General features: G+C 41.3%; 1 protein-coding gene across 1 annotated transcript in view; it reads left to right on the forward strand.

Moving 5' to 3' along the window:
• The first annotated feature begins 7017 nt into the window (after positions 1-7017).
• The window catches only part of LOC117731694 (rho family-interacting cell polarization regulator 1-like), a 55145-nt gene continuing 47286 nt past the window's right edge, over positions 7018-14876 (forward strand). Inside the window, exon 1 of the mRNA XM_034534001.1 lies at positions 7018-7214. The gene's annotated coding sequence lies outside the window, so the exon portion shown is untranslated. The remainder of the gene's footprint in view (positions 7215-14876) is intronic.

Raw genomic sequence — 14876 nt, forward strand, 5'->3', positions numbered from 1 at the left:
TGAATGGGTGTTGTACCTCCTTCTGTTTCATGGATTGTGGAGGTCCATTCATACATTGTCATATTCATTGAATGTGTTTATGTAATGCTGTTCATTCTGTACACATGACATCTATTGATTCTGTCCATCCAGGGAGAGGGATCCTCATCTGTTGCTCTCCTGAAGGTTTCTTCCCTTTTTCCCTGATCCGATGTGAGGTCCTGGGACAGGGATGTCGTATTGTAAAGCCCTCTGAAGGGAAGTTTGTAATTTGTGATATTGGGCTATACAAAATAAACTGAATTGGTGAATGATGTCAAGTATTGTTAAAGCGCTTTGAGTGGTCGGAAGACTAGAAAAGCACTATACAAGTACAGGTCCAGGTCCATCCTAATTCAGTATGGAGTTCAATCCCCAAAGAAAAAAAAAATGGTGGCCCACAAACCAATGGGTGACATCCCAATGAATAGGTCCACTTTTTATATACAGTCTGTGGTGAAGACGCTCAGATGGAGGTAAAGTATATTCTAATGATGAATCACAGACTCATCTAGGTAGCCCATACAAAAACTACCTGGGTTGTCTTATTTCACAGTTTATGGGCTGGTAGACACTCCCGATACCCAAATGTATGTGAACAAGCACTGAAAAGGTACGTTTTTCATGATATGAGGACAGCAGAAAGTCTCTACATCTTTCGTCGCAAACTAAAAACACATCTTTTTCAACTATACCTTGAATAGGGAAGGTAGCGCCGTGGTAGCACCTTAGTAGCACTTAATAATAATAATAATAATAATAATAATAATAATAATGCATTGAATTTATATAGCGCTTTTCGTGATACTCAAAGACATTTCACATAATTATGACATCCTAAAAGCTCAAAATAAATAAATAAGACTAACTAAAATACAGGTAAAACAAATAAAACAAATAGGGACTTTCTGAGTCGCTCGGACCCTAATAAAAAACAAACAAACAGTCACACATTAAAAGCAGTTCTGAACTGGTGGGTTTTGATTTGCGATTCGAATGAGGAAAGATCAGTGCAGTCTCGGATGAGTTTGGGGAGAGAGTTCCAGAGGGAGGGGGCAGATGTAGAGAAGGCTCTGTCCCCCCACCTCCGGTCACAATGTCTCTTACTGATGGCACTTTGTAGTTTAACACTTTAGTAGCACTTAAATGTCTCTTACTGATAGCACTTTGTAGTTTAACTTTATTGAAGAAATTGTACTTGCTTGATTCTTGTTGTTCTGAGTTTGGACTCGTGGTTTAATGCACTTATTGTAAGTCACTTTGAATGAAAGCGTCAGCTAAATGACATGTAATGTAATGTAATGTGTCCCCTTTAAGTAATTGAATGGCCATTTCTGGATGAATCCTAGACACCTCCTTGTGGAGGTTTTTCAGGCACATCCAACTGGTAAGAGGTCCCTTGGTAGACCGAGTACACGCTAAAAGGATTATATATCTTGTCTGGCCTGGGAAAGCCTCGGATCCAGAGGGACGTATCGAAGGATGGAAAAATAAGATCAAAAACAGGCTTTGATTTAATGAACATGTACACTAAATAACTTTAAAACAACTTTAATTCAGAACACTATAACCTACAGTATATATAGAAGTACCAGATCATATGTTGGTGCTCTGGCTCCATATAGACATATACAGTACATCCCACTATCTCTGAGCCTATGTCCTCGGCGTGATGTATAGATATGTATATATACACATGTTCAGGCCAAATTGCTTAGTAATTCCACATACATTAATAATGCATAGGGACGGACATTTTGACACACACACACACACACACACACACACACACACACACACACACACAGTGATTATACAGTCAACATGTCTGAGCAGTAATTATAGACAACCTGAGAAGGTAATCTCCTCTCCTTTCCTCCATCCTTTTCTTCTCTCCTCGTTTCCCTGTCCTCTCCTCCTTACCTCTTTCTTCTCTCCTTTCTGTCTTTTCTTTCTTTACTCCCTTCTTGTCCTCTTCTGTCCATCTCGTTGTCAACCATGCAACGTCTCCATGACATTATCTGACAGTGAACAGAATGAGCGAGCACACAACTTGACATATATCCAATGTAAAGCCCACTTTGGACCTTCAGTATGCAGTAATTATAGGCAGGTAGCGGTTCTATCTATATCAGAACATTAATTACACACTGACCTGGTCCGCACGCACACAGAACAGTGCAGAACAATAATTATATACTGCTAAGGGAGAAACGGGACGAGGTGACATTGCAACACTCCTCATGACATGAACGTCGGCAACACTTTAAAGGTTTGACGGTGAGGCCATTTTCTTACCAAACTAATAGCACGCGTGCTAAGGATGTATTCAAAGTTTTAAAGTCTACAGGAAGCGGAAGTTAGAGCGTTCTGTACTCCCGAATGAAACTGGATATTTGAACAATGTACATTTACAAATGGAGATTTAGAACATTTAATTGGACCGCTTAAAAGTGGGCGGGCTTTGGACGCAGGTGCAAGTACTGTGGCTCCACACACACACACCTTCATTGTCACTAAAAGTTTCAGAATGATTAATTAAGTGTGTTATTGTTTTACTACTTTAATTTGCCTTCATTTAAAATGTGTCATTGCCAAGAGCTAAAAAAAGAAAAGGTTTAAATTAGACTGCTGAAAATATCTGAGCCCATCAGCATTTCCTGGTTGTAAAATCTGTCCCAAATGAATTAAATGTGTAACTGATTAGCTCTGGTGTATACAATAAGAGTACAATACAGTATAAATAAAAGTAAGTAAAGTGCAAGTGTCAGTAAAGTAGTTTGTGTAGATTAGTCCAACGAATCAGAAGCGTCATCCCATATATAAGGATGAGCCTGTGATCATTGTGGTTCTTGGCTGCCATCTGGTGGCAAATGTTCATCAGGTCAAGAGTGTTAAATATATTGTTGATGATGCCATAAGAGGGGCCACAAGGAGATTAAATATTTTTTTGTTACCAGATATGAAAATGTTTAGGGAAGAATTCAAAATATCTTCGCACCTTTATATTGCTAATATGGTTTGTGTTCTCCATGTTTTCTGATCAGATAGACAACAGATTGCTTACAGGTGTGTGCAGAGCAGGGGGCCGGAGAGGTGACAAACACACACACACACACACACACACACACACACACACACACACACACACAGACAGACAAGATGGGGACATGGAAGACAAGAGAAGTAGGGATTACAAGGCAGAAAAAGACTCAAAGGACACTGGGAAACACAAATTATGTATATGTATTTTTTTATATCATTATTTGGAAGAAACTGTTCAATACTTAACATCTTGCTTGGATTTGGGTTTTTAGAAGAAAGAAACGTACCGAAAGGCTTCCAGAATAGTCTGCATTGGGATATAGAACTCTTCTGCTGTAGATGTATACACTGTTTGGACAAAGTCCTGTCTGCACATGTCAAGGTAACTGTGTGTGTGCACTGCCTCATGGAGTTTGTGGTAAAACAAGGCTCAGCTCACCAAAAACATGGTGGAACGCACATTCTGCTTCCTGAAAAGTTGATCACGTTTCCTCCAGGTGAATGGAGAATGTTAGACGGGATGCAGCAGGTGGTCGGGCGGGCGGAGGTTACCAAGGTAAGAACTTGGTTAGGAGACAGGGAAGTGAAAGAGACAAGCGCAGGGGATAGTGGTTATTTCTTCCGTGGTAGATGGCGGAAATGATAACGGTTTCCACATAACTAAACATTGTTGTTCTCTACCGTCCTCCTGGTTCTTTGGGAGATTTCTTGGAAGAACTAGACGGAACTGAACAGAAAATGCATGATAATAAGTTATACATCTTTTGAACTTGCATTGCTAAGTTTAATAAACATGTACTATACAGTCATGTATAGTACATTACAGAGAGCAATCCAAAGCTAAAGTAAATAAAAAATCATGAGTTCTAGCCAATTGTAAATCCAATTGGGCTCTTGTAAAATTAGAGTATACATTTTCCCAACACTTAGCCATTTAACTTGCTGCGACGTGAGGATGGCCAGCTGCTGGCCCATGGTGCGATGGAATCTTTCCACCAACCCGTATTGTGTGCGTGCACAGGTGTTCGCACATAAAGGCAAACACCCGCGACTGGAAGTTCCTCCCCTGGTCACTGTGTATGGTCTCCGGTACTCCGAACCGGCTGAACATGCCTCCCACCGGGGCCTCCACGACCGTCTCGGCCTCCTGGTCTGGGAGAGCATACGCCTCTGGCCATTTTGTAAAGTAGTCTATGGCGGGGAAGACCCAGGACAAGCTGGAGGGATTATATCTCCAGCTGGCCTGCGAACGCTTCGGGATCCCCCAGAATGAGCTGGAAAATGTTGCGGAGAGAGGGAAGCCTGGGTCAGCCTGCTGCCACCTTGACCCCGGATAAGCTGCTGATAATGGAAGGGTGGATAACAATTCTAACCTTTTAGGCATAAACGCTTGTCAGTTTTAGTTGGCACTCTGCAGGTGCCACAAATGACTACTAATTATTATTCCTACTTTAATAGTCATAAAGACTTCGTTTGAATTCCTTTTTGTTTCAAAACTGCCTAAATCATAATGTTGTTAGAGGAAGTATTTCAATAAAGTTTCAAATAAGTTAATTTCTAAATATAGTTGAACCCTCAACAACGGCATACAGTTTTAAGCCAGCTTAGATCGACTTATTTGCACCGTTGCTGAGTTACGTTACTCATCCCATTTCAATGGGTCCTGTTTATAATCGAGGGTTTAAGATCTACGTGTAGAAAAAAAAGTGTATTAATTAGAATCAGTGCAGTCTCTTCGAAGAAAAGCATCATAATGGTGGTACAAACATATGTCATGATATGGTAAAACATTGTTTTAAATAAATTATAAAGGCTAGTACATTATACATATTATTGTATATAAGTGTAATATATTATGAAGTGAAATGTAGTAGTAGCAACACAATATTCAGTATAGTACAGCAGTATTGCAAGTATTAAGTCTACAAAAAGACACACATTATCTATATCTATATGTACATTTAGGTATTGACGAAGGAAAAAAAACGCAGCTCCTCCATGACTGAATTAAAATCCACACTATGATCATAAAAACTGATTTACAGCAGCTGGCCTGTCGTAACAACAATGGGTGTTCCCAGGAAATGTGGCTCCACCCACCCAGCTTCTAAGCTTCTTGACAGGTGTCAAACGAGTGCCCCTGACTTGCCACTGAACTGACACTGACCTGACTTGCTACACGCTTGCCACTGTGCTGCCAGTCCCACGAGGAGGATCTCGGCCTTGCTGTTGTGTTATTTCATGACTGCAGCTCTACCTCATTTCAAATGTCCAGCAGATGGCGATCTAATACAACCTACATTTTTCTTATTTTCAGGTTTCCTCACAAAGGTCAAGTAAAGAAAACACAAATCAAGTTTACAGAAATAGATTTTAAATCACACAATATAAGATGTTTTAAGCTGTTGTCTGAATATAAGAGATGTCTTGGATGACGTTGACATTTGTCTTAATTTCTCTTGAATTAGACAATCAAGACCACTTTTTCTATTTCACTATTTATTAAGGGAAGTACAGAAAGCACTTACTGTCCTGATAGAAGGTCCCAGGGGAAATCTAGACGCTGGGCTCCTGTTCGTACCCCTATTAAACCCCCAGTTCCTCCCAGAGCATATCCAAACAGTGTAGACTGCAGACATGCACATGATGGCTTCAGTATCAGAAACTAACCAGTACCTCCATTCCAGAATACTACCGTCAGTTTGTAGAACTTTCTTTAAACACAAAGCGTGTAGGCTTTTATGGGATCTATTGACATAATGTGATATAATATGCATAACTAGGTGTTCATTAGTGTACCTGCAACTAAGAATAGTGGTGTTTCTGTGAGCTTAGAATGAGTCCTCTTCACGACTGTGGGCGACCGCGCAACAGTGGTGAGCAGGGTCGTCCTTCAATCAGATCGGTGGTTCGATCCCTGACTCCACTAGTCCATGTCGATGTGTCCTTGGACAAGACACTTGACCCCAAAATTGCTCCCGCAGCTGTTCTATGGTGTATGAATGTTAGTTACTGAGCCAGTCAGTGTATGCATGAATGATGTCATGTAGAGTTAAAGTGCTTTGAGTGGTCTGAAGACTAGAAAAGAGATAACGTACAGGTCCATTTACCATTCAGAGTCTGCAATGTCTACCGTAGCCCAGAATGAACAAACCAAACACTGGCTCCAGGGAGAGCCTTCCACATTGTTATATTACCTGAAGGCCACTGTAGTTCTCAGACACACTTGTGACACTGCGGTAACCTGAGCCGCCCATTCTTAGTAATTGGCTCCTTAATTACTAAGGATGGGTTAAATGCAGAGAAGAATTTCCCCACTGTGGGATTAATAAAGGACATAATATTATTATTATTATATAACCAGTGTCTACTTTTGATAGAGCCTTATGAAGACGGTAAAGATGGAGTTAAATAAATTATTCTCATATACATTTCTCTATACAATCTGACTTCTTTTTGCAGCCAGAGGAGTAGTCCCCTGCTAGTCAGTAGAGAGAATGCACGTTTAAAGACACTCACGCATCGGCTTCACTCGGGAGAACCAGAGGTTAATTTGCTCAAATCTAAAATGAAAAATGTGATTTTGGTGCATATTTCCAAACCAATCTATCTAAACTAAACTATTTCCATTCCTTTATCCAAACCTATCCTATTCAGCCGATCCCAGCTGACGTTGCGTGAAGGCAGGGTTCACCTGGACAGGTGTCCAGCTTATCTCAGAGCTCATATAGAGACAGACCACCATTCACGGGACATTTGGAGTCTCCAGTTAACCCGAGCTGCATGGACTTTGGACTTTAAACTAATTGCCGCTGAATAAAATGTCCCCATTGTTTAATTAACCGGTAATGCATATGAGCAGCCAGCTGTGGCCGGATGTAAAGTGACTGTTTTAATTTGAATGTGCTGACCGGAAGTTGTGACATTAATTTCGCTTGACGCTGGTTAAGTGAATGTTGCGCTGCTGGCTGCATGGAAGAAAGCTGTCCAGTGAACAGACGGAGTGGCCGCTTTCTATCCGCCACCGCCACGGAGAGCGGAGCTGCGCTCGGAGCTATATCTACGTGTCTGTTCCACTCTGCTTCTCCTCCTGGGATAAAGAAAAGAGTCGTGTCCACTGGGCAGAGGAGCCGGAACACCGCTGCAAACATGTACGTCGGTTCAAATGCTTTCCCCCCCCCCCCCCCCCCCCCCCCCCCCCAATTCTAAAGCTCCCCGCATGTCTAACTCGCTGTGACGCCACACTGTTTCTCCCGCTAACTTCCCCGGGTTAGCCGTAGTTAACCTCCGGGGCTTTATCGTTGACGTTAGTCCGGGACGTCTTCTCCGTCCCGTTCAGCGGTCTTTCTCCTCACTGCCGCCCCGACCCGTTCTCCGCTGAATGGATAAACCGGCGTGCCAAACCCCGTTTACAAATCTCTTAATTGTGCAGTAACGTTGCGGGCTCGAGGGGAGGGGGGAGGGGGGGTCACCTTTTGCGCTTTGCTTGTGGCAGAACGTTCCCCAATGTTCCCGAAGGAGCAGTGAGTGGGGGCCCGCCTGGTGGGGCGCGTGGAGCAACAAGCTGCTTCAGGCGAAGACACCGAAACAAAGTTGGTGTTTCAGGGGCGGACTGCTGCGCGGCTCGTCGCGAGCGCTGTCACACGGTCTGCGGCTGTCATGGGAAGAAGATTCATGTGCGCGTGCATGAGACAGTAGCTGCGCTAAAGGGCAGTGTCCGCGTTCTCACGACGGAAGCTTATGACAGACATGTTGCATCTTTGAATATTGTAATCAGAGATGGAGACATGATGAAACCGTTACCTTCGGTGTGTGTGTGTGTGTGTGTGTGTGTGTGTGTGTGTGTGTGTGTGTACCATTTTAGTAGAGTTGGAGTAAACTCTTTAATATGAATAAAGTAATTTGTAGTTGTTAGCATGTACAGTCAGTTATAGTTTGCCATAACATTTCTTGTTTCATTCCGTTGGAGTGTTAGATGTCAGCTTTTAAGATTTTTTTTTAGGGTCTCATATCAAGATATTTATATATACCCCAGCTCCAAGAACAAGAAAACAAATGTATACAACACATCTGTTGGGTCACATTCGAAGTGTGTCCCTGGCTGTAGAAAACTATTACAATTAATTAACATTAGTTGATAGCCTATTTGTACTCCTACATAAAATTATTTTAAAAACACGTCACTCAAACATTAAAATGGATCAAAGATGTACGTATATGTCAAAGAACAGCAGCGGGGCTTTTCCCTTTTCAATGTCCTGTCTTCAGGAACATCTGGATTGTGACCTTGCAAGACTAGTTAGATCTAGTTTCCTCTTCAGTCATGTTCTGTGTAGTTTATGCTCAGGGGGGCTTATGAAATAATCTCTTAAGGGAGAGCGTAACGCGCCTCCGTTATCCCGGTGAGTCTCGGGCAGGCACAAAGAGGGCAACACACTTAATTGAGTTATCGATTCTTTTTATTAGTGTAACTCGTGCTGGTGTCGGTGTGTCGGAGAGAACAGGGGGAACACAATTAATCACCATGAAACATCCCCAGTTGATTACTTACTTTAAGGTATTATCTTATTAAATATGAGCTAATGTGCATACCTTTCCAGAACAGAAATTTAAACACTGGGTAGTCCAGGTCCAACATTCTTCTTTCATCTCGAAGTCATATTAGAGTCAAACGTTTTTATATTTGAACGTCTCTGTGTCACTTTCTTATGATTTTATTAATTAAATGTGAACAATCCCCTCGATAAAAACCATCAGTATATAGAGAGGAATGAAAGAAATCTCCACTTCAGTAGCTCTTACAGCCACCAGTATTTTTTTGTAAAATATTTTTTAGGTTTTTATGAGAAACATTAAAAGGAACAAAGAACAGTAACTGTTCCTAAGTAACAGCATGTAACAGCATGTTACTTAGGAAGAGTCTGCCTCGTAGTCACCACTGCAAACACCGAGAGGGATTATATCACGTGACTTATTTTATTTTTATCATCGGAAAATGAGCAAATTATCTGTTTTCAGCTTCTCAAATCTGAGGATTTTATGCTTTTTATGTTTAAAATGATTGTATATGGAATATTTTGATTGTTGGTCAGATAAAATCACGTGGGCTCTGGTATCTTGTGATGGGCACTCAATGTCAACCGCCATTTTTAGACTAAATGATACATTTATTGATAGTGATAATAACTCAGCAGCAGCCCGACAAGCTGTCTGTCTCCAGACGTGAGTGACAACATTCTTGGCATAGTTTTGAAATACAGCACATACTGCAGTAGTACTCTGCCTGCAGAAACACACACACACACACGGCCCTGTTTGATTGCGTTCCAAAAGTAGCTGTAATAGGTGAGAAAAGCCGACTGTGGGAACGCTCCCTCTGCGTGGCTCTCCCAGAGCCCAGTGAACAGTAGGGCCTTTGTGCCGGAGCAGGGCTCTCACTGTCAGAGGACCTAATTCAGCTAATGATCAGGACGCAGCGAACAAGCTGCATGAAACGGATACGGAGCGGAGGGCAGACACTGTACTCGCTCATCTGATTCTCATTCCATCCACCGTTTACTGTACTCGTCCATAAGCCAGAAGGGTCCTCATCTTCCACGTTATCTGTGTACTTGTGGTCTGATGAGTTCAGTGCTTTTTCTGGGAAATGTTTGGCAGGATAAATAATAATAATTCAGGGTCATTTATTGTCATGAAATAACACTGTCATGTATTTGTTGTGTTGAAAATGGACATCAACTGAATTTAGTTGTGCATCCCTAACAACATCACAAAAACAGCTCTACATTCCTGGAGCATTTTTTTATTTATTGTCATTCAATTCAGTTTATTTTGTATAGCCCAACATCACAAATTACAAACTCCCCTCAGAGGGCTTTACAATCTGTACACATACGACATCCCTGACCTTTGACCTCACATCAGATCAGGAAAAACTCCCCAAAAAATAGAAAAAACCCTTTCAGGGGGAAAAAGGGAAGAAACCTTTAGGAGAGCAACAGAGGAGGATCCCTCTCCCCGGATGGACAGATGCAATAGATGTCATGTTTTTTAATTTATTTTGCAGGGACAATGCACACTAATCAACAGTAGGACTGCATGAGCCAGAGTTAGCCAGAGAGGCTAATTTCCATCTGCTGTCCCTGGCCAGATGTTTCTAAGGCAGCCTAAAATAACAAAATCTCAAAATAAAATGGAAATAAAATTCATAGCCAAACTGACAACAACATATAAACAAAACCAATACACAGCAAAAAGAAAGCGTACAACAATAGACCAGAGACATAACGGGCTGCAGCATGCATCAGGCAGAACAAACCCAGCTACAATACAACATACACATAAAAAACAAATGCACATATAGGAGAAACAAGCATCATGACAGAGAGCATATCAATGATTGCACACCTGATTGGCAAGTCATTCCTTCAGGTTATGCTTGAATGTTTTGTACGTGTTTTGTGCACGTATGTGTGGTGGCAGAGCATTCCACGAGTGACCTGCCTTCACAGAGAATGTAGATTTGCTAAACGAGCTTGACCTATATGAAATGATCACCTCTTGTAGCAGATCTAGTGAGTCTGCTGCTTTGACTGCTTTGTTTAACAAATTCACTAAGCGGGGGCGGAGCCATACTATTTAAAATTTAAAAACCAGACACACATCAGTGAATTTGATGATGTTCTCTCAACTCAGGATGTGGTGTTTTGTGAGAATATTGCAGTGATTGTGGCTTTTTTCTGGGTTGCTTATGGAGAATGTGAATATATTTTAATGTTGTGCTGTTGGCTTGTGCCCAGCTGGTTAAGCAGTAGGTCAGATGGGGGACAATCATTGCATTAAAATACAATTTTGCAGGCCGCATGGTTAAACAGTGTCTTATATGTCTAAAATTCATGAGATTACATTTCAAGACCTTTGTCACATAGTTTACCTGTTTTTTAAAAGAGAGATTAGAATCAATAAAAATACCTAAATATTTAAAATCTGACACTACCTGTAGCCTCTCACCAGCAACATAAACGTCTTGCTCCGGTGACACTTTGCAAGCCTTCTTTGTGAAGAACATACAAACAGTCTTTTTAACATTCAGATGAAGGCAGGAATTTGCAAGCCATTTAGTTACATTAGTCATTGTGGACGTGAGTTTAAGTGCAGCTTGTTCTTTGTTCTTTGCATGCACATAAATCACTGTATTGTCAGCATACATTTGAATATCACACCCATCGCAGACATACGGTAAATCATTAATGTATAAACTGAATAAAAGGGGTCCCAAAATAGAACCCTGGGGTACTCCCACAGTAGATCTTAGAGTAGATGATGACACATCACCCACTCTGACACACTGTGTTCTTCCTTCAAGGTAGGATTTCAGCAGGGCAAGAGACTCTTGGGAAAAGTTCAAACTTGACAATTTATTAAGCAGGACATTGTGATTAACCGTATCAAAAGCCTTCTTGAGGTCAAGAAAAAACGCTGCTACCCCCCCCCCCCCCTTATCCATTTTAAGTTTCACTTTCTCTAAGAGGAAGCAGTTGGCTGTTTCAGTCGAATGATTGGCCCTGTAACCAAACTGCATAGGATGAGGATATAACCTGAAGAGGATATGGAGAGCTGTTTAGTAAGTTGCTCTGCAACATATTTCAGCAATTTTGGAAACAGCAGGAAGAATACTGATCGGCCGATAATTGGAGACATCGGTTGAATCTCCTGACTTAAAAATGGGTGTTACTATGGCTGATTTTCATCCTTTTGGGAACACACATTGCCTGAGAGAGTTATTCACAATGTTTGTGATTGGGTGAGCGAGTGTGCCTTTGTGTTTCTTTAGAAAAATATTGTCAATTCCATAAACATCTTTGGCCCTTGAGTTCTTGAGTGAGCCTAGAACTCTGGTGACAGTAGATTCAGTGACATCTTGAATAGAGAAGCATGGTTGATCTTTATTTACTGGTATAGGATCAAGTTTACCAATACTTGAGCTTTGAATTAAAGCCTCCACTGAGTTGATAAAGTATGAATTAAAAGTTGTACAAATTACAACTTCATCTTGTGTAAGGCCCCCGTTCACTTTAATTTTAAGTTGCTTCCTTGAATTGCTGCTATCTTTGTCTGTTAACTTCTTTAGATTATTCCACATCATTTTAGAATTACCTCCTGCTTCATCAATGATTTTAATAAAAAAAATAGCCTTTGCTTTTCTAAGTTCTTTTGTTACAAGGTTTCTCAGCATTATGAATTTCTGCCTATCATTTCCTAATTTAGACTCGAGTGCCAGTTTTAACGCATAGTCCCGTTTTTTCATAAAATTCCAGATGTCACTATTTAGCCATGGAAGTGCGTTCATTTGATTTTGTTTAACTTTGGCTTTTTTAAGGAAATGGTTAATTGTGGTCTGTATTGTGGACAAGAAGATGTTGCTATCTTCCTCAGCACTTGCACATTTTAAACAGTTGCTCCAATTCCTTGTATAGCATCATGAAATGAATTTTGGTCACCTTTCGGTATTCTTAATTGATAAGCGTTTCTGGTAGACGATATTTTAAATGTTTCTTTGTAAGTTTTCTTGTTAAAAGTATTAAATTATGGTCAGACAAACCGGTTACCATATTGTGGGTTTTGATTATTCTTTCTGGTTTATTGCTAAAAATCAAATCAATCTGGGACTGAGAAGAGTTGGTTATTCTTGTGGGGTTGTTCACTAACTGGGTCATATTAAAACAATCAGTTGTATGTTTTAGGGATTTCCTTCCAGACTTATCCTCCCAATTTACATTAAAATCACCCATTAATATAACCTGTTTATCCAAGTCACATTCCTTGAACATGGAATCACCACATTTTGACGATGGTGGTCTGTAGAGACAGATTAGAGTAAAATACATTTGAGGTGATAGTGACACTCTCAGACCCATACATTCCAATGTGACATTACTTAACCACTCAATCTGGCTGCAGTTGAGGCGTTATTTAATATAAAACATTATAATATATTGTATCCACGTACATACAAAGCAACAGAGGGCGAATTTATATTTAGCCACGTTTCTGAGAGACATAGAAAGTCCAGGTTTGAATCCACAACAAGATGTTTTATTTGATCCATTTTAGGCAGGAGACTTCGAATATTCAAAGGCCCCCCAAACAGTCCTTGCGTGTGTATCCAAGAGCGCCTGGGCATGATTAACCATTTTGAAAAGTTTATGTTTACATAATCTTCTGATAGCTGGATTCAGACCACTTTGTTTGACTGGCAAGCTCCTGCTAGGGCCTGGGCCTAGCCTAGTTTTAGCTGGGGTGCTACCACCAGGGCCTGGGTCAAGCACAGTTGGGGTGCCACCACCAGGGCCTAGGCCCAGCCTAGTTGTAGCTAGGGTGCTACTGCTAGGGCCTGGGCCTAGCCTAGTTGTAGTTAGCATGCCGCTACTTAGGCCTGGACCAGACCTGATGGTGGCAGAAAGTTTGTTTCTTCCATCCAGTAGTTCACATGTATCTGGATGAAGAGTAGAGCCACCAATGCATGGCTGTTGTTTAGTAGCCAGCAGTTCCAAAGGAAAAATATCTGTTGTTTCCTTCCTTCCAGTACAATCAAGCCACGCTTGCACTGATTCATGAAGATGATCCTCGGACAAATTACTTTTTTGGTTACGGATAAGGTTTGCTAGTGGACCAGGATTCAGTTGTAAATCCCCACTTAGCAACAGCAGAAACAGTAGAGTGCTGTTTGTTTGCTGTGTACAGAATGAACAGCTTTACAGAGTTACAACACATTCAATGAATATGACAGAAAATATGAATAATGAGTAGGCATGGACCACAATTCAGACCTCCACAATCCATGAAACAGAAGGAGGAAGAGAGGAGTGGGGGCATCAGCAGGGCCATGGCAGGAGGCATCGCGAAAGAGGCCGGACCAATGAGGAATGTAAACAGCAGCAACAAAAGCAATCATGAGCAGATAATATGGATGACATCGTCACATTTAAATCACCTCTGGCTGTGTTTGAGTAGCAAGCATCATGATGTAAACACAGAGTCCACCTCCTCCCGTCCCACCGGAGTCCTGCTCTCTGTCTTGATGTCCGCCCATCAAGTGCAGCTTGATCCTGGACATTGAACACCACACGTCGCAGCCGGTCATTGACTGTCTCAGAGACTGTATGTAGAGCCTTGTTGTACATTGTGGTACAGTGCTGTACATTGTGGTACATTGTGGTACAGTGTTGTACAGTGTTGTACATTGTTGTACATTGTGGTACAGTTCTGTACATTGTGGTACAGTGTTGTACGTTGTGGTACATTGTTGTACAGTGTTGTACGTTGTTGTACAGTGTCGGCGATGCAGAACATCGGGAAAGCCGCTACATGCTGAGCTGTTTGTAAAGTTTATTTGGCGCTTAAGAAACTTATGGATGTGTTTGTTACATTCCCTGGCCATGTCAGAGTTAATGCAATACAAGAGGGCTTTTATGGAATTGCAGGTAATTGAGTTATTCAATATTTCATCATTTAATGAAAATGTATTCCTATTACTTTTCATTACGGAGCTTATCATTATGCCCTATCGTGTTGGAGTGCCAGCTCCTCAGCAGCAGTCAAATACTGGAGTCTTTGGTCCTCCCCAGTCTTGACCATATCGGCCCTCTTTTTGTTTGCTAAAATATGAAGGACATGACACTAACAAGCTGTTCAATACATTACCATGGCACATATTGTATTGCCTCACCATTCTGAATAATGTTCTTGTGCTTAGTTTTGACTTGCTCCCATGTCCTCTTCATGGATGGGTTGAAAGCACTCATAATTATATG

This window comes from Cyclopterus lumpus, chromosome 6 (assembly GCF_009769545.1).
Source record: "Cyclopterus lumpus isolate fCycLum1 chromosome 6, fCycLum1.pri, whole genome shotgun sequence".
Classification (NCBI taxonomy): domain Eukaryota; kingdom Metazoa; phylum Chordata; class Actinopteri; order Perciformes; family Cyclopteridae; genus Cyclopterus; species Cyclopterus lumpus.